The 5,000-nt window shown below is 36.9% G+C and overlaps 1 long non-coding RNA gene across 1 annotated transcript in view; it reads left to right on the forward strand.

Annotated features, from left to right (window-relative positions):
- Window positions 1-886: 886 nt before the first annotated feature.
- The window catches only part of LOC143041401 (uncharacterized), a 196,143-nt gene continuing 192,029 nt past the window's right edge, over window positions 887-5,000 (forward strand). The window contains exon 1 of the long non-coding RNA XR_012967802.1: window positions 887-1,051. This is a non-coding gene — a long non-coding RNA (uncharacterized LOC143041401). The remainder of the gene's footprint in view (window positions 1,052-5,000) is intronic.

A 5,000-nucleotide genomic window follows, 5' to 3' on the forward strand; every position in this document is an offset into this window, starting at 1 on the left:
TTGGGAGCTTGTGTGTGTGTGTGTGTGTGTGTGTGTGTGTGTGTGTGTGTGTGTGTGTGTGTGTGTGTGTGTGTGTGTGTGTGTGCGTGCGTGTGTGTGTGTTTGCGTGTGTGTGTTCGCGTGTGTATGTGTGTGTGTGTGTGTGTGTGTGTGTGTGTGTGTGTGTGTGTGTGTGTGTGTGTGTGTGTGTGTCTGTGTGTGTGTGTGTGTGTGTTTGGTGTGTGTGTGTGTTTCCTAATCTGTATACATGATCCTGTGCTCGTGTACGGTCACGCTGTTGATAATAATGTTTGAATTAAGAAAAATTTATTCTTCTGATTGGTCATTTCATTGTTTTTTTTTCAAGTAATTTTATTCAACCCAACGAGTATCTTTCTGTACGAAGAATGTTAGACATATCTATGAATGCAAAGGTGGTTATTGAGCATTCTTTATTTATTCATTTATTTATCTATTTATTTTATTCTATCTAATTTTATACATATACATATTTATTTTTTGCCACAATTTTTTTTTATTTGAGTTGAAGGGAACTCGCAGCGTAGGATAGAGGTTTAAATCAAAGACTGATTACAAATATATATATATATATATATATATATATATATATATATATATATATGTATGTATATATATATATATATATATATATATATATACATATATATGTATGTATATGTATGTATATACATAACGCGGACATGTTGGGACATTGAACACTCGCAAAACCATAGTTTCGTGAAGGTTTCCCCCAACAGCGTTGTCAGACGTACGATCAAGCCGAGGGAGCCCCGACCCCTCCACCGCTCTCCTTCCTCTCCCTCCCTCCCTCGCTCTCCGCAGCCCTCTCCCTCCCTCCACAAGCCTTTAGTTGTACTCTTCCGTCGGCTGTGAGTGGATAACATGACAGGACCTTCTGTGCTTACTCGCCAAATGTAAATCTGTGAGACGAAGTTTTGGAGAACAGACTCTGTTGTGATAAGCCTAACGAGCTCGTGATTGTAAACAATCCAACTCGATTCGTCGACATTTTCTCGCCGCTGTACACAAGGTTAATACATATGTGTATATATATATATAATAATAAGTGTGTAACTTTGTATTCTCTCTCTCTCCTCCCATCCTCTCCCGATCCCTCTTCTAACTTTATGTGGCGGTTACTTCATCGCAAAAGTAGAATTGTAACAAATGATCTGTCAGTAAACGTGTGTATGTATTCTTGTTTGTGCTGTTATCCAATTAGACTTTTTCGAATTTCCCCATTCGTCTAACTTTGTGTGTCACTAACTTCATCGCAAAAGTAGACTTAAAACATATTACCTGTCGGCAAATGTGTGTGTGTGTGTTTTATAATTATTATTATCATTTGTGTCGTTATTAACACCTATCTTTAATTATGCTTACTTTGTTGTAATGTGAATATGTTTACTCGTTTATTGCACACCAATATAGACGACGACGCAGATGTGAGAATTCGGTAGCAGCTCAACAAAAACTTTGGTGGGCAGATGTTTTTCTCAGACTAGGTCATTTTCTTAAACTTCGTCTCAACTTGTTTGTTTTATTTTCTTCTTTGTAAACCACTGGCCACGTAACAATGAAGAAAGCCAAGGAAAGTTTAGACACTTTAGACATTTCTTAAGATTATTGAGTAACATAATTTCATTGTTGAAGGTTACATATATGTTATTCAAAATTCATTTATTCAAGGTAAGAGAACAATTTTATAGGTTGAGCTTCAATTTGTTAAAAGAAATGTACTTTGACCTAAGTGCGATTGAACATTTTCAATTCGGTGACGCTCTGTACAAAATTCTACTACATATGTCGCCAGACGATTTTATTCACTTAAGAAGTTTTACTTATTTCTTCACCTATTTCACTTAAGAGTTTTGTTTACCTATACTGAGATGGTTGAATATCTATCTCATCAATTGGGTGACGTCTCTCTCTCTCTCTCTCTCTCTCTCTCTCTCTCTCTCTCTCTCTCTCTCTCTATCTATCTATCTATCTATCTATCTATCTATCTACCTATCTATCTATCTATCTATCTATCTATCTTTCCTTCTCTTTCTCTCTCTCTCTCTATCTATCTATCTATCTATCTGCCTATCTCTGTCTGTCTGTCTGTCTCTCTCTCTCTCTCTCTCTCTCTCTCTCTCTCTCTCTCTCTCTCTCTCTCTCCGGCGCCAGTTAATTCTATTCAGCTGATTCGGGGGGCTGTGTTGAAGGGAGCACCTTAATACAACTTTTGTATGACTTTTGTACAACTTTGTAGTCTGTCTCTTGTTCGCTGCACAGGTAGAGTTTGAGCACACCACATCAGGCCGACGCATTTCTAACTTTTAGTTTCTCAAATTCCAAAGGCGGACAATAGTGTGTACGTGAGGCAAAAGTCTGCCACGGCGCGCGCGCAAAAAAAAAAAAAAAAAAAAAAAATCTATTTATCAATCTACACATTTATCTATTTTTGTTTTGATTAAGTATCAATTTATCTCTTTGCTTCTTTATCTATTCATTTGTTTCTTTATTCGTTTATTTGTCTGTCTACTTATCTATTTCTAAGTTGTTTATTTATTTATTTGTATTTATTTATGTATATATTTGTTTATATATTCACTTGTTTATAGTATGTATATATTAATTTATCTATTTATTTACTAATCAATTGATTAATTTCTTCATTTATTCATTTATTTTTTGCTTATTTATTTGCTTATCTATTTACTTTTATCTATTTACTTATTTATATTTTTATCTAAAGACATGTAAAAATGCATAAAAAATTTTAAACTTTGTTTTAGTGTTCTCACCGAGGAAGCATTTGTCCACATTTGTATGATTTTTATTCTATTTTTCCTTTATGCGGATGGAGAAAGAGGGAAAGGTATTGCTTCTGGTCAATTTATTCTCTCTCTCTCCCTCTCTCTCTCTCTCTCTCTCTCTCTCTCTCTCTCTCTCTCTCTCTCTCTCTATTTTTTTTTTTTTTTGCATTAGACCAAAGCGGTTAGGTCAATTGACATAGGAGATTAAGGAAAGTGGGTAATGGCAGTGGTAAACTTTGTCGATAATTGAATGAAGATGAAAGACGAGGCCACTTAAAAAAAATGCAGAAAACAAAAAGTATATAAAGATTGACTTCAGCCTTAGACCATAATGATCTATGCAAAACTTTTTCACTAATAATCTAATTTCAAAATTCACAAGAGCAATGCTAATCTGAAGTGGGGAGGAAACTAAAGGTCACAAACTTTTAGAAGGAAACGCGAAAAAAAAATGGCTCCATATATTATCAGCAAATAAGATTTTATATATAGACTAGCACTTGGTGCAACTATATTTGACCTTGAATGGCATTGAAAGGTTGACCTTGAATGGCATTTAAAGGTCAGGTCAAGGTCACACGTTGTGACCTTTGATTAAAAAAAAAAAACGCAGATAAATGTTACTACTATGACCGTATTGCCTCTTGTGCGTGACAATATGCTATTTGCTTTGGTAAAGGAATTCATCGTCAAAATCTAGATCAAATGTTCCTCAGTAAGGTGTACCGAGATACTACTTGATATAAGTACACACACACACACACACACACACACACACACACACACACACACACACACACACACACACACACACACACACACACACACACACACACACACACACACACACACACACATGCGCACGCGCGCGCATGCATACACACACGCACACACACACACACACACACACACACACACACACACACATGCGCACGCGCGCGCATGCATACACACACGCACACACACACAAACACACACACAGACACACACACACACGCAAAAACACGCATGCAAACACACACACGCATGCATACACACACACGCACACACACACACACACACACACACACACACACATACACACACACACGCATGCATACAGACACACGCACACACACACACGCGCACACACACACACGCACGCGCACACACACACACACACACACACACACGCGCATACGCACCTTATCTGACAAGGATATCAGTAAAATCGTAATTGAATACAGAGTATTAGCGAAAACAAAATTGTATATCCAACACGTAGACGAAATGATAAAGATCACGGAATACCTGATCCGACCTAGATAAGAATATGCAGCAGTGGTATGGGCTCCACACAGAATGAAGGACATAAACAAAATGGAGATAACATGGGGGGCTGCTTCCTGGCGTTACACATTAACATACGAAGAGGAATTAAAGACACGATAGCTGTCACTTTTTTTTTTAAATAATAATGACAATAATGGTAATAATAATAATAATAATAATAATAATAATAATAATAATAATAATAATAATAATAATAATAATAATAATAATTAATAATAATAATAATAATAATAAAAGTAAAGAAAGAAGATAAAAAGAGAGGTCACGTGGCTGTAGTATTCGGATCGTTAATAGGCGTAATAAAACTAAGAGAGAAGAATTCTTGGAATGGGAATGATTGACGTCATGAAGTTATGAGATCAAAGTGAAGAATGTAACATATCAGAAGGATGTCTAGAAACCCTGTTATTTAGGTGTATCAGGTTCTAGAAGCTTGAATATATTCAAAGATGATGTATCCCAAAATTGAACAAAAAGGAATTTAAAACTAGATAAAGTAGAGAAGAAGATGGCGGAACTTTGTGTCTTGTATGTTGCACTTGGATAGATAATCAAGTAAATTGGGTAAACGTACACACACACACACACACACACACACACACACACACACACACACACACACACACACACACACACACACACACACACACACACACACACACACACTCGAATCGCTGCGCTTCGAGTCGTTAATCCAACTCTCGTGGGCGGGGAGTTGGGTGTGTGTGTGTGCGTGTGAAGTCTCAGCATTACCCATAGATTGGTCAAACGAGCTCTGAGCTCTCTTCCGGGAGGGAAATAGCTGCCGATCACGAGTCCAACACGTGATCCAAAGAACATGGT

The sequence above is a fragment of the Oratosquilla oratoria genome, chromosome 31 (assembly GCF_046742065.1).
Source record: "Oratosquilla oratoria isolate Oo_2021 chromosome 31, ASM4674206v1, whole genome shotgun sequence".
In the NCBI taxonomy this organism is placed as follows: Eukaryota; Metazoa; Arthropoda; class Malacostraca; order Stomatopoda; family Squillidae; genus Oratosquilla; species Oratosquilla oratoria.